At 38.9% G+C, this 15,819-nt stretch overlaps 2 non-coding genes across 2 annotated transcripts; one reads left to right on the top strand and one right to left on the bottom strand.

Moving 5' to 3' along the window:
* Nucleotides 1-4,506: 4,506 nt before the first annotated feature.
* Nucleotides 4,507-4,614, bottom strand: LOC112745426 (small nucleolar RNA R71). Its single transcript, XR_003173356.1, has one exon. It is a non-coding gene; the product is annotated as a small nucleolar RNA R71 (small nucleolar RNA).
* A 9,721-nt stretch (nucleotides 4,615-14,335) lies between these two features.
* LOC112746517 (small nucleolar RNA R71) lies at nucleotides 14,336-14,443 on the top strand. Its single transcript, XR_003174397.1, has one exon. It is a non-coding gene; the product is annotated as a small nucleolar RNA R71 (small nucleolar RNA).
* Nucleotides 14,444-15,819: the final 1,376 nt, after the last annotated feature.

Raw genomic sequence — 15,819 nt, 5'->3', positions numbered from 1 at the left:
CAAGAAAAAGCAGATCAACTCGTGCCTGCCACTAATCCGATCAAGTTCGCAAACCATTATTGTGAGCTAAAGTATGATGTCGTTGGGACTCATAGGCACCTATACTTGGAAAAGACCCTCAGAATCCCAGCTGAACTACAACAGTACACTACCGAACAGATAAAACAGAGAGGCTGGTTCTTTCTAGAGAGGAACTTGACTGAGGTTAATGCATCTTGGGTCAGAGAATTTTATTGCAACTATTTTAAAATGACCCTAGATGCAGTTCAGTGATGAGCGGATAATTTATACGCTTTTTGGCATTGTTTTTAGTATGTTTTTAGTAGGATCTAGTTACTTTTAGGGATGTTTTCACTAGTTTTTATGTTAAATTCACATTTCTGGACTTTACTATGAGTTTGTGTGTTTTTCTGTGATTTCAGGTATTTTCTGGCTGAAATTGAGGGACTTGAGCAGAAATCAGATTCAGAGGTTGAAAAAGGACTGCTGATGCTGTTGGATTCTGACCTCCCTGCACTCAAAGTGGATTTTCTGGAGCTACAGAACTCGAAATGGCGCGCTTCTAATTGCGTTGGAAAGTAGACATCCAGGGCTTTCCAGCAATATATAATAGTCCATACTTTGGCCAAGAATTGACGACGTAAACTGGCGTTCAACGCCAGCCTTCTGCCCAAATCTGGCGTCCAGCGCCAGAAAAGGATCCAAAACCAGAGTTGAACGCCCAAACTGGCACAGAACTTGGCGTTCAACTCCACAAATGGCCTCTGCACGTGCTACACTCAAGCTCAGCCCAAACACACACCAAGTGGGCCCCGGAAGTGGATTTATGCATCAATTACTTACTCATGTAAACCCTAGTGACTAGTTTATTATAAATAGGACCTCTTACTATTGTATTAGGTATCCTGGATTGTACCTTATGATCCTTCGATCACGTTTTAGGGGGCTGGCCATCTGGGCCATGCCTGGACCTTCACTTATGTATTTTCATACAGTAGTGTTTCTACACTCCATAGATTAAGGTATGGAGCTCTGCTGTTCCTCAAGGATTAATGCAAAGTACTACTGTTTTCTATTCAATTCTTCTTATTTCGCTTCTAAGATATCCATTCGCACCCAAGAACGTGATGAAGGTGATGATTATGTGTGACGCTCATCATCCTTCCCCCTTATGAACGCGTGCCTGACAAACACTTCTGTTCTACATGAATTAAGCTAGAATGAATATCTCTTAGATCTCCTAACCAGAATCTTCGTGGCGTAAGCTAGAATGATGGCGGAATTCAAGAGAATCCGGAAAGTTTAAACCTTGTCTGTGGTATTCCGAGTAGGATTCAATGATTGAATGACTGTGACGAGCTTCAAACTCGCGATTGTTGGGCGTTAGTGACAGATGCAAAAGGAGGGTGAATCCTATTCCAGCATGATCGAGAACCGACAGATGAATAGCCGTGCCGTGACAGGGTGCGTGAGCATATTATTCACTGAGAGGAGGGGATGTAGCCACTGACAACGGTGATGCCCTTGCATAAAGCCAGCCATGGAAAGGAGTAAGATTGATTGGATGAAGATAGCAGGAAAGCAGAGGTTCAGAGGAACGAAAAGCATCTCCATTCGCTTATCTGAAATTCCTACCAATGATTTACATAAGTACCTCTATCCCTATCTTATTATATATTATTCGAAAACTCCATTATCAATTTATATCTACCTAACTGAGATTTACAAGGTGACCATAGCTTGCTTCATACCAACAATCCCCGTGGGATTCGACCCTTACTCACGTAAGGTATTACTTGGACGACCCAGTGCACTTGCTGGTTAGTTGTATCGAAGTTGTGACAATTATGAATTAAGATCAGAGCACCAAGCTTTGGAGCCATTACCAGGATTTGTTCGAGCCTGGAGATCACAATTTCGTGCACCAAGTTTTTGGCGCCGTTGCCGGGGATTGTTTGAGTCTTCGGCAAGCTTTTGGTCCGGTAACATCAGTGCCAGATTCCCTTTTGATCCGGCAACAGCACCAAGTTTTTGGCGCCGTTGCCGGGGATTGTTTGAGTTTGGACAACTGACGGTTCATCTTGTTGCTCAGATTAGGTAATTTTCTTTTTGTTTTCTTTTCAAAAATTTTTCAAAAATATTTTCAAAAATTTCTCATCTGTTTTCGAAAAAAAAAAAAGGGTAAAAATGTTTTCAAAAATAAATTATTCTATGGCTTCAGAATTTTTAAGAATGAATTCTAGTGTTTCATGAAGCATGTGAAGCCTGGCTGGCTGTAAAGCCATGTCTAAATTTATTTGGACTGAGGTAGCAATTTGTTATCAAGAGCAAGCTAGTTGGAGTTAATCCACCTGCTACTGTTTCTGATTTACATGCTAAAGCTTGGCTGGCCATTGGCCATGTCTAGTGTTTTGGACTGGAGCTTTCTTTGAAAGCTTGGCTGGCTAGTGAGCCATGTCTAATTCCTGGACTGAAGCTTTAGACTAACATGGCAAGATTCCTGGAATTCATGTTAAAAATTTTGGAATCCTTATTTTTTTTTCTTTTTCAATTAATTTTCGAAAAAAAAAATCCAAAAAAATTAGAAAATCATAAAAATCAAAAATATTTTCTGTTTCTTGTTTGAGTCTTGAGTCATGTTATAAGTTTGGTGTCAATTGCATATGCATCTTGCATTTTTCGAAAATTTCATGCATTCATAGTGTTCTTCATGATCTTCAAGTTGTTCTTGGTAAGTCTTCTTGTTTGATCTTGATGATTTTTTGTTTTGTGTCTTTTCATGTTTATCATATGCATTCTTGAATTCTTAGTGCGTAAGCATTAAAGAATTCTAAGTTTGGTGTCTTGCATGTTTCCTTTGCATTAAAAATTTTTCAAAAATATGTTCTTGATGTTCATCATGACATTCAAAGTGTTCTTGGTGTTCATCTTGACATTCATAGCATTCTTGCATGCATTCATTGTTTTGATCTAAAAATTTCATGCATTGCATATTTTTCATGTTTTTCATAAAAATTTCAAAAAACAAAAAAATATCTTTCCCTTTTTCTCTCATCAAATTCGAAAATTTGGATTGACTTTTTCAAAAATTTTTAAAATCAAATTGTTTCTCATGAGTCAAATCAAATTTTCAATTTGGAAATCTTATCTTTTTCAAAATCTTTTTCAAAAATCAAATCTTTTTCAAAATTCTTAGTTATTTTCGAAAATTTCAAAAATATTTTTCAAAAATCTTTTTCTTATTTTTAGACCAAATTTTCGAAAATAACATAATCAATTAATGTTTTGATTAAAAAATTTGAAGTTTGTTACTTGCTTGTTAAGAAAGATTCAAACTTTAAGTTCTAGAATCATATCTTGTGATTTCTTATGAATCAAGTCATTAATTGTGATTTTAAAAATCAAATCTTTTTCAAAACTAATTTCTATCATATCTTTTCAAAAATATCTTCTCATCTTATCTTTTTCAAAAAATATCTTTTCAAAATATCTTTCCTAACCTCCTAACTTCTTATCTTTTCAAAATTTGTTTCAACTAACTAACTAACTTTTTGTTTGTTTCTTAACTTTTTCAAAACTACCTAACTAACTCTCTCTCTCTAATTTTCGAAAATATCTTCCCTCTTTTTCAAAAATTTCTTTTTAATTAACTAATTATTTTTAATTTTAATTTTAAAAAATTTTTCGAAAAAAATACTAACATTTTTCAAAAAAAAAAAAAAACTATTTTCAAAAATCACTAACTCTTTTTCAAAATAATTTTCGAAAATTTCCTCCCCCATCCTATTCTATTTATTCATTCATATCCTAACATCTCATCTCACATCTCTTCCATCCGTATAGTTGTGTTTCTTCCTTTACATCACATTCTTTGTCTCCCCTTCTTTTCTTCCACTCACAAAGGGATCCCTATACTATGGTATAAAGGATCTCTATTATTATTATTTTTCTGTGCCTTCTTCTTTGTCATATGAGCAGGAGCAAGGATAAGAACATTCTTGTGGAAGCAGATCCAGAACCTGAAAGGACTCTGAAAAAAAAAAATTAAAAGAAGCTAAAATACAACAATCCAGAGATAACCTTTCAGAAATTTTCGAACAGGAAAAGGAGATGGCAGCCGAAAATAATAATAATGTAAGGAAGATGCTTGGTGACTTTACTGCACCTAATTCCAATTTACATGGAAGAAGCATCTCCATTCCTGCCATTGGAGCAAACAACTTTGAGCTGAAACCTCAATTAGTTTCTCTGATGCAGCAGAACTACAAGTTTCATGGACTTCCATCTGAAGATCCTTTTCAGTTCTTAACTGAATTCTTGCAGATATGTGATACTGTTAAGACTAATGGAGTAGATCCTGAAGTCTACAGGCTCATGCTTTTCCCTTTTGCTGTAAGAGACAGAGCTAGATTATGGTTGGATTCTCAACCCAAAGACAGCCTGAACTCTTGGGATAAGCTGGTCACGGCTTTCTTAGCCAAGTACTTTCCTCCTCAAAAGCTGAGCAAGCTTAGAGCTGATGTTCAAACCTTCAGACAGAAAGAAGGTGAATCCCTCTATGAAGCTTGGGAAAGATACAAACAGTTGACCAAAAAGTGTCCTTCTGACATGCTTTCAGAATGGACCATCCTGGATATATTCTATGATGGTTTATCTGAGCTATCAAAGATGTCACTGGACACTTCTGCAGGTGGATCCATTCACCTAAAGAAAACGCCTGCAGAAGCTCAAGAACTCATTGACATGGTTGCTAATAACCAGTTCATGTACTCTTCTGAAAGGAATCCTGTGAGTAATGGGACGCCTATGAAGAAGGGAGTTCTTGAAGTTGATACTCTGAATGCCATATTGGCTCAGAATAAAATATTGACTCAGCAAGTCAATATGATCTCTCAGAGTCTGCATGGAATGCAAGCTGCATCCAACAGTACTCAAGAGGCATCTTCTGAAGAAGAAGCCTATGATCCTGAGAACCTTGCAATAGCAGAGGTAAATTACTTAGGTGAACCTTATGGAAACACCTATAACTCAACATGGAGAAATCATCCAAATTTCTCATGGAAGGATCAAAAGCCCCAACAAGGCTTTAATAATGGTGGAAGAAACAGGTTTAACAATAATAAACCTTTTCCATCATCCACTCAGCAACAGACAGAGAACTCTGAACAAAATGCTTCTAATTTAGCAAATCTAGTCTCTGATCTATCTAAGGCCACTGTAAGTTTCATGAATGAAACAAGGTCTTCCATTAGAAATTTGGAAGCACAAGTGGGCCAGCTGAGTAAAAGGATCACTGAAATCCCTCCTAGTACTCTCCCAAGCAATACAGAAGAGAATCCAAAAGGAGAGTGCAAGGCCATTGACATAAGCGCCATGGCCGAACCTGTGAGGAGAGGAGAGGACGTGAATCCCAAGGAGGAAGACCTCCTGGGACATCCAGTGATCAATAAGGAGCTTCCCTTTGAGGAACCAAAGGACTCTGAGGCTCATCTAGAGACCATAGAGATTCCATTGAACCTCCTTATGCCCTTCATGAGCTCTGATGAGTGTTCCTCTTCTGAAGAGAATGAGGATGTTACTGAAGAGCAAACTGCCAAGTTTCTTGGTGCAATCATGAAGCTGAATGCCAAATTATTTGGCATTGATGCTTGGGAAGTTGAACCTCCCTTGTTCATCAATGAACTAAGTGATCTGGATCAACTGACATTGCCTCAAAAGAGACAGGATCCTGGAAAGTTCATAATACCCTGTACCATAGGCACCATGATCTTTAAGGCTCTGTGTGACCTTGGTTCAGGAATAAACCTCATGCCCCTCTCTGTAATAGAGAAACTGGGAATCTATGGGGTACAAGCTGCTAAAATCTCACTAGAGATGGCAGACAGCTCAAGAAAACAGGCTTATGGACAAGTAGATGACGTTTTAGTAAAGGTTGAGGGCCTTTACATCCCTGCTGATTTCATAGTCCTGGATACTGGAAAGGAAGAGGATGAATCCATCATCCTAGGAAGACCTTTCCTGGCCACAGCAAGAGCTGTGATTGATGTTGACAGAGTTGAAATAGTCCTTCAATGGAATGAGAACTCCCTTGTATTCAAAACTCAAGGATCTCCCTCTGCAACCATGGAGAGGAAGCAGAAAAAGTTTCTCTCCAAGCAGAGTCAACAAGAGCCCCCACAGTCAAACTCTAAGTTTGGTGTTGGGAGGCCACAACCAAACTCTAAGTTTAGTATTGAACTCCCATATCCAAACTCTAAGTTTGGTGTTGGAGAGTCTCAACAAAGCTCTGCACATCTGTGAGGCTCCATGAGAGCCCACTGTCAAGCTATTGACATTAAAGAAGCGCTTGTTGGGAGGCAACCCAATGTTTATCTAATTCTTATTTTTATTGTTTTTCATGTTTTCTTAGGTTCATGATCATGTGGAGTCACAAAATAAACAAAAAATTCAAAAAACGGAATCAAAAACAGCAGAAGAAAAATCACACCCTGGAGGAGCATCTGTCTGGCGTTCAAACGCCAGAACAGAGCATAGTTCTGGCGCTGAACGCCCAGAATGGGAGCATCCTGGCACTGAACTCCCAGAACAAGCATGGTTCTGGCGTTCAACGCCAGAAATGGCAGCAAAGGGGCGTTGAACGCCCAAAATAGGCACCAACCTGGTGCTGAACGCCCAGAGTTGTATGCAAGGGCATTTTACATGCCTAAATTGGTGCAGGGATGTAAATGCCTTGACACCTCAAGATCTGTGGACCTCACAGGATCATCTCAGGATCTGTGGACCTCACAGGATCCCCACCTACCTCCACTCACTCTCTTCTCCCTTCTCAATCATCCTCTATTCCCAACAAACACTCTTAACCCTTTACCACTCACATCCATACACCCACTACCTTCAAAATTCAACATCTCTCTCCCACCCAATCCCACCCATATGGCCGAATACACACTCCCATCCATCTCCTCCATATCTTCTTCTTATTCTTCTATTCTTTCTTCTTTTGCTCGAGGGCGAGCAACATTCTAAGTTTGGTGTGGTAAAAGCATAGTTTTTTTGTTTTTTCCCATAACCATTGATGGCACCTAAGGCCAGAGAAACCTCTAGAAAGAAGAAAGGGAAGACAAAAGCTTCCATCAAGGGTCTATAGCTCAGTGGTAGAACATTTGACTGCAAATCAAGAGATCCCTGAGATACCTCAGGGGATACATTTTCTTCCACACAATTATTGGAAGCAACTAAGGGTGGAACATCAAGAGCACTCCATCATCCTTCATAAAATCAGAGAAGATCTAAAAGCAATGAAGGAGGAGCAGCCAAGGCGAGGAAGAGACATAGAAGAGCTCAAGGACATCACTAAGGTGGACTCATTCCTTGTTCTTACTTTCTCTGTTTTTTGTTTTCTATGTTATGTGCTTATCTATGTTTGTGTCTTCATTACATGATCATTAGTAGTTAGTAACTTTGTCTTAAAGATATGAATGTCCTATGAATCCATCACCTTTCTTAAATGAAAAATGTTTTAATTCAAAAGAACAAGAAGTACATGAGTTTCGAATTTATCCTTGAACTTAGCTTAATTATATTAATGTGGTGACAATGCTTCTTGTTTTCTGAATGTATGCTTGAACAGTGTATATGCCTTTTGAAGTTGTTGTTTAAGAATGTTAAATATGTTGGCTCTTGAAAGAATGATGACTAGGAGACATGTTATTCGATAATCTGAAAAATCATAAAAATGATTCTTGAAGCAAGAAAAAGCAGCAAAGAACAAAGCTTGCAGAAAAAAAAAAAAAAAGAAGAAAAAAGAAAAAAATAGGCGAAAAAAAATATTAGAAAGAAAAAGAAAAAGCAAGCAGAAAAAGCCAATAACCCTTAAAACCAAAAGGCAAGGGCAAATAAAAAGGATCCCAAAGCTTTGAGCATCAGTGGATAGGAGGGCCTAAAGGAATAAAATCCTGGTCTAAGCGGCTAAACCAAGCTGTCCCTAACCATGTGCTTGTGGCGTGTAGGTGTCAAGTGAAAACTTGAGACTGAGCGGTTAAAGTCAAGGTACAAAGCAAAAGAAGAGTGTGCTTAAGAACCCTGGACACCTCTAATTGGGGACTCTAGCAAAGCTGAGTCACAATCTGAAAAGGTTCACCCAATTATGTGTCTGTGGCATTTATGTATCCGGTGGTAATACTGGAAAACAAAGTGCTTAGGGCCACGGCCAAGACTCATAAAGAAGCTGTGTTCAAGAATCATCATACTGAACTAGGAGAGTCAATAACACTATTCGAAATCTGAAGTTCCTATAGATGCCAATCATTCTGAACCTCAATGGATAAAGTGAGATGCCAAAACTATTCCAGAGGCAAAAAGCTATAAGTCCCGCTCATTTGATTGGAGCTATGTTTCATTGATAGTTTGGAATTTATAGTATATTCTCTTCTTTTTATCCTATTTGATTTTTAGTTGCTTGGGGACAAGCAACAATTTAAGTTTGGTGTTGTGATGAGCGGATAATTTATACGCTTTTTGGCATTGTTTTTAGTATGTTTTTAGTAGGATCTAGTTACTTTTAGGGATGTTTTCACTAGTTTTTATGTTAAATTCACATTTCTGGACTTTACTATGAGTTTGTGTGTTTTTCTGTGATTTCAGGTATTTTCTGGCTGAAATTGAGGGACTTGAGCAGAAATCAGATTCAGAGGTTGAAAAAGGACTGCTGATGCTGTTGGATTCTGACCTCCCTGCACTCAAAGTGGATTTTCTGGAGCTACAGAACTCGAAATGGCGCGTTTCCAATTGCGTTGGAAAGTAGACATCCAGGGCTTTCCAGAAATATATAAGAGTCCATACTTTGGCCAAGAATTGATGACGTAAACTGGCGTTCAACGCCAGCCTTCTGCCCAAATCTGGCGTCCAGCGCCAGAAAAGGATCCAAAACCAGAGTTGAACGCCCAAACTGGCACAGAACTTGGCGTTCAACTCCACAAATGGCCTCTGCACGTGCTACACTCAAGCTCAGCCCAAACACACACCAAGTGGGCCCCGGAAGTGGATTTATGCATCAATTACTTACTCATGTAAACCCTAGTGACTAGCTTATTATAAATAGGACCTCTTACTATTGTATTAGGTATCCTGGATTGTACCTTATGATCCTTTGATCACGTTTTAGGGGGCTGGCCATCTCGGCCATGCCTGGACCTTCACTTATGTGTTTTCATACAGTAGAGTTTCTACACTCCATAGATTAAGGTGTGGAGCTCTGCTGTTCCTCAAGGATTAATGCAAAGTACTACTGTTTTCTATTCAATTCTTCTTATTTCGCTTCTAAGATATCCATTCGCACCCAAGAACGTGATGAAGGTGATGATTATGTGTGACGCTCATCATCCTTCCCCCTTATGAACGCGTGCCTGACAAACACTTCTGTTCTACATGAATTAAGCTAGAATGAATATCTCTTAGATCTCCTAACCAGAATCTTCGTGGCGTAAGCTAGAATGATGGCGGCATTCAAGAGAATCCGGAAAGTCTAAACCTTGTATGTGGTATTCCGAGTAGGATTCAATGATTGAATGACTGTGACGAGCTTCAAACTCGCGATTGTTGGGCGTTAGTGACAGATGCAAAAGGAGGGTGAATCCTATTCCAGCATGATCGAGAACCGACAGATGAATAGCCGTGCCGTGATAGGGTGCGTGAGCATATTATTCACTGAGAGGAGGGGATGTAGCCACTAACAACGGTGATGCCCTTGCATAAAGCCAGCCATGGAAAGGAGTAAGATTGATTGGATGAAGATAGCAGGAAAGCAGAGGTTCAGAGGAACGAAAAGCATCTCCATTCGCTTATCTGAAATTCCTACCAATGATTTACATAAGTACCTCTATCCCTATCTTATTATATATTATTCGAAAACTCCATTATCAATTTATATCTACCTAACTGAGATTTACAAGGTGACCATAGCTTGCTTCATACCAACAATCCCCGTGGGATTCGACCCTTACTCACGTAAGGTATTACTTGGACGACCCAGTGCACTTGCTGGTTAGTTGTATCGAAGTTGTGACAATTATGAATTAAGATCAGAGCACCAAGCTTTGGAGCCATTACCAGGATTTGTTCGAGCCTGGAGATCACAATTTCGTGCACCATTCAGCTAAGAGGATTTTAAAATGCAGTTCAAGCTTTTGTATTCACTGCTTTTTCTTGCTTCAAGAATCATTTTTATGATTTTTCAGATTATTAAATAACATATCTCGTTTTTCCTTATTCTTCAAGAGCCAACATATTTAACATTCATAAACATCAACTTCAAAAGACATATGCACTGTTCAAGCATTCATTTAGAAAACAAAAAGTATTGTCACCACATCAAAATCATTAAACTAGTTTCAAAGATGAATTTGAAACCCTGTACTTCTTGTTCTTTTGTAATTAAAACATTTTTCATTCAAGAGAGGTGATGGATTTATATAACTTTAAGGCATAGACACTTAGACACTAATGATCATGTAATAAGACACAAATATAAATAAACATAAAGCTCAGAAATCGAAAAACAAGAAAATAGATAAACAAGGAGATTAAGGAATGAGTTCACCTTAGTGAGGGTGGCGTCTTCCTCTTATTGAAGAACCAATGGTGCTCTTGAGCTCCTCTATGTCTCTTCCTTGTCTTTCTTGCTCCTCCCTCATAGCTCTTTGATCTTCTCTAATTTTATAGAGGATGATGGAGTGCTCTTGATGCTCCACCCTTAGTTGTCCCATGTTGGAACTTAATTCTCCTAGGGAAGTGTTGATTTGTTCCCAATAATTCTGTGGAGGAAAGTGCATCCCCTGAGGCATCTCAGGGATTTCATGGTGAGAAATTTCCTCATGCTCATGTTGAGGTCCATGATCTCTTATTTGCTTCATCCTTTTCTTAGTGATGGGCTTGTCCTCTTCAATAAGGATGTCTCCCTCTATGTCAATTCCAGCTGAATTGCAAAGGTGGCATATGAGGTGAGGAAAGGCTAACCTTGCCCAAGGGGAGGACTTGTCAGCCACCTTGTAGAGTTCTTAAGGTATAATCTCATGAACTTCCACCTCTTCTCCAATCATGATACTATGGATCATGATGGCCCAGTCTATAGTAACTTTAGATCGGTTACTAGTAGGAATGATTGAACGTTGAATGAACTTTAGCCATCCCCTAGCCACTGGTTTGAGGTCATGCCTTCTTAATTGAACCGGCTTGCCTCTTGAGTCAATTTTCCATTGAGCTCCTTCCTCACATATGTCTATGAGGACTTGGTCCAACCTTTGATCAAAGTTGACCCTTCTTGTGTAGGGGCGTGCATTCTCTTCCATCATTGGCAAGTTGAACGCCAGCCTTTCATTTTCCGGACTGAAATCTAAGTATTTCTCCCGAACCATGGTAAGCCAATGCTTTGGATTCGGGTTCACACTTTGATCATGGTTCCTAGTGATCCATGCGTTTGCATAGAACTCTTGAACCATTAGGATCCCGACTTGTTGAATGGGGTTGGTGAGAACTTCCCAACCTCTTCTTTGGATTTCAAGTCGGATCTCTGGATACTCATTCTTCTTGAGCTTGAAAGGAACCTCAGGGATCACTTTCTTCTTGGCCACAACTTCATAGAAGTGGTCTTGATGGACCTTTGAGATGAATCTCTCCATCTCCCATGACTCAGAGGTGGAAGCAATTGCCTTCCCTTTCCTCTTTCTAGAGGTTTCTCTGGTCTTAGGTGCCATAAATGGTTATGGAAAAACAAAAGGCTATGCTTTTACCACACCAAACTTAAAATATTTGCTCGTCCCCGAGCAAAAGAAGAAAGAAAGTAGTAGAAGAAGAAGAAAATGGAGGAGATGGAGGTTGAGGTGTTTTCGGCCAAGGTGAGAAGTTAGGGTTGTGTTGTGTGAAAATGAAGAAGGAATGAAGGGTTTATATAGGAGGGGGGTGGGTTAAGTTTCGGCCATTAGGGTTGGGTTTGGGAGGGAAAATATTTTGAATATGGGATTTATGGGGAAGAGAAGATGGATATGAGTGGTGAGGGGGTGATGGGAAAGAGTGATTGAAGTGATTGGTGAAGGGTATTTGGGGAAGAGAGTTATGAAAAGGTGTGAAGGGGAAAGAAGAAGTGGTGGAGATCCTGTGGGGTCGACAAATCCTGTGGGAATCCTGTGGGGTCCACAGATCCTGAGTTGTCAAGGATTTTTCATCCCTGCACCCTTTAGACGTGTAAAACGCCCTATACATGCAATCCTGGCGTTTAACGCCAGACTGCTACCTGTTTCTGGCGTTAAACGCCACTTCCATGCTCTGTTCTGGCGTTTAACGCCAGGTAGATGCTTGTTTCTGGCGTTAAACGCCAGCTTGGTGCCTGTTTCTGGCGTTAAACGCAAGACAGATGCTTGTTTCTGGCGTTTAAACGCCAGACTGTTCTCCTCCAGGGTGTGCTATTTTTCATTCTATTTTTCATTCTGTTTTTGATTTTTCAGTAGTTTTTGTGACTTCACATGATCATCAACCAGAAGAACACATAAAATAAGAATGGAAAATAAATAAATATGATTAGATAACATTGGTTTGCCTCCCAACAAGCGCTTCTTTAATGTCAATAGCTTGACAGTGAGCTCTCATGGAGCCTCACGGATGTTCAGAGCATTGTTGGAACCTCCCAACACCAAACTTAGAGTTTGAATGTGGGGGTTCAACACCAAACTTAGAGTTTGGTTGTGGCCTCCCAACACCAAACTTAGAGTTTGACTTTGGGGGCTTTGGTTGACTCTGCAGTGAGAGAAGCTTTTCATGCTTCCTCTCCATGGTTACAGAAGGAGATCCTTGAGTTTTAAACACAAGGTTGTCCTCATTCAGTTGAACGATCAATTTTCCTCTGTCCACATCAATCACAGCTCTTGCTGTGGCTAGGAAGGGTCTTTCAAGGATGATAGATTCATCCTCATCCTTCCCAGTGTCTAGGATTATGAAATCAGCAGGGATGTAAAGGCCTTTAACCTTTACTAGCACATCCTCTACTTGTGCATAAGCCTGTTTTCTTGAGTTGTCTGCCATCTCTAATGAGATTCTGGCAGCTTGCACCTCAAAGATTCCCAGTTTCTCCATTACAGAGAGTGGCATGAGGTTTATCCCTGACCCAAGGTCACATAGAGCCTTCTCAAAGGTCATGGTGCCTATGGTACAAGGTATTAAGAACTTTCCAGGATCCTGTTTCTTCTGAGGCAATGTCAGTTGATCCAGATCACTCAGTTCATTGATGAGCAAGGGAGGTTCATCTTCCCAAGTCTCATTACCAAATAATTTGGCATTCAGCTTGATGATTGCACCAAGGTACTTGGCAACTTGCTCTTTAGTGACATCTTTATTCTCTTCAGAAGAAGAATACTCATCAGAGCTCATGAATGGCATAAGGAGGTTCAAAGGAATCTTTATGGTCTCTAGATGAGCCTCAGATTCCTTTGGTTCCTTAGAGGGAAACTCCTTGTTGATCACTGGACGTCCCAGGAGGTCTTCCTCACTGGGATTCACGTCCTCTCCCTCCCTTGTAGGTTCGGCCATGATGGTTAAATCAATGGCCTTGCACTCTCTTTTTGGATTCTCTTCTGTATTGCTTAGGAGAGTACTAGGAGGAGTTTCAGTGACTCTTTTACTCAGCTAGCCCACTTGTGCCTCCAAATTCCTAATGGAGGACCGTGTTTCATTCATGAAACTTACAGTGGCCTTAGATAGATGAGACTATATTTGCTAAGCTAGATGGATTCTGCTCAGAACTCTTTGTTTGTTGCTGAGTGGATGATGGAAAAGGCTTGCTATTGCTAAACCTGTTTCTTCTACCATTATTAAAGCCTTGTTGAGGCTTTTGTTGATCCTTCCATGAGAAATTTGGATGATTTCTCCATGAGGGATTATAGGTGTTTCCATAGGGTTCACCCATGTAATTCACCTCTGCTATTGCAGGGTTCTCAGGATCATAAGCTTCTTCTTCAGAAGATGCCTCTTTAGTACTGTTGGATGATTCCTTCAATCCATTCAGACTCTGAGAGATCATATTGACTTGCTGAGTCAATATTTTATTCTAAGCCAATATGGCATTCAAAGTGTCAATTTTAAGAACTCCCTTCCTTATAGGCATCCCATTATTCACAGGATTCCTTTCAGAAGTGTACATGAACTGGTTATTTGCAACCATGTCAATGAGTTCTTGAGCTTCTGCAGGCATTTTCTTTAGGTGAATGGATCCACCTGCAGAATGGTCCAGTGACATCTTTGATAGCTCAGACAGACCATCATAGAATATATCCAGGATGGTCCATTCTGAAAGCATGTCAGAAGGACACTTTTTGGTCAGCTCCTTGTATCTCTCCCAAGCTTCATAGAGGGATTCATCTTCTTTCTGTCTGAAGGTTTGAACATCCACTCTAAGCTTGGTAAGCTTTTGAGGAGGAAAGAACTTGGCTAAGAAAGCCGTGACTAGCTTATCCCAAGAGTTCAGGCTATCTTTAGGTTGAGAGTCCAACCATACTCTAGCTCTGTCTCTTACAGCAAACGGGAAAAGCATAAGCCTGTAGACCTCGGGATCAACCCCATTGGTCTTAACAGTATCACAAATCTGCAAGAAATCAGTTAAGAACTGAAAAGGATCTTCGGATGGAAGTCCATGAAACTTGCAGTTCTGTTGCATCAGAGAAACTAATTGAGGTTTAAGCTCAAAATTGTTTGCTCCAATGGCAGGGATTGAGATGCTTCTTCCATGTAAATTGGAATTTGGTGCAGTAAAGTCACCAAGAATCATCCTTGCATTGTTATTATTTTCGGCCATGTCTCCTTCTTTTTCGAAAATTTCTGTCAAATTTTCTCCAGAGAGTTGTGCTTTAGCTTCCCTTAGCTTCCTCTTCAGAGTCCTTTCAGGTTCAGGATCGACTTCAACAAGAATGTTCTTATCCTTGTTCCTACTCATATGAAAAAGAAGAGAACACAAAAGAAAAAATGGAATCCTCTATGTCACAGTATAGAGATTCCTTATGCAAGTATAAGAAGATAAGAATGTAAGAAGGAGAAGAGGAAAAATTCGAACACAGAGAAGGGGATGGGGTTCGAATTTTTGGTGAAGGAGAAGTGTTAGTAGATGAATAAATAAATGGAAGGAGGTGAGGAAGAGAAGAATTCAAAAATTTAAATAAATAAAATAAAAATATTTTAAAATTAAAGTTAAAATTCGAAAATTAAAATTGAAATCAAATTAAATTAAAAATTAAAACAATTAGTTAGAAAAAAGGGAATTTTGAAAAAGAGGGAAGGGATTTTCGAAAATTAGAGAGAGAGAATTAGTTAGTTAGTTTTGAAAAAGATAAGAATCAATCAAAAAGTTGAGTGGTTAATTGAAAAAGATTTGAAAATCAAATTTGAAAAGATAAGAAGTTTGAAAAGATTTTGAAATTGATTTTGAAAAAGATGTGATTGAAATTTATTTTGAAAAAGATTTGAAAAAGAAATTTAAAAAGATTTGATTTTGAAAATTAAAGTTGATTACTTGACTAACAAGAAACAAAAAGATTTGATTTTAAAATTTAAAGATTGAACCTTTCTTATTAGGCAAGTAATAAACTTAATATTTTTGAATCAATCACATTAATTGTTAGCATTGAATTAAAAAATATGGAATAAAAATAAGAAAAAGATTTTGAAAATTAATTTGAAATTTTCGAAAATATAAAAGAAAAATTGAAAAAGATTTGATTTTTGAAAAAGAATTGAAAAAGATAGAATTTTTTAAATTGAAAATTTGATTTGACTCATAAGAAA

Source organism: Arachis hypogaea, chromosome 14 (assembly GCF_003086295.3).
Source record: "Arachis hypogaea cultivar Tifrunner chromosome 14, arahy.Tifrunner.gnm2.J5K5, whole genome shotgun sequence".
In the NCBI taxonomy this organism is placed as follows: domain Eukaryota; kingdom Viridiplantae; phylum Streptophyta; class Magnoliopsida; order Fabales; family Fabaceae; genus Arachis; species Arachis hypogaea.
The sequence above is the reverse complement of the archived record's forward strand: the minus strand, read 5'-3'. Positions and strand labels throughout refer to the sequence as shown.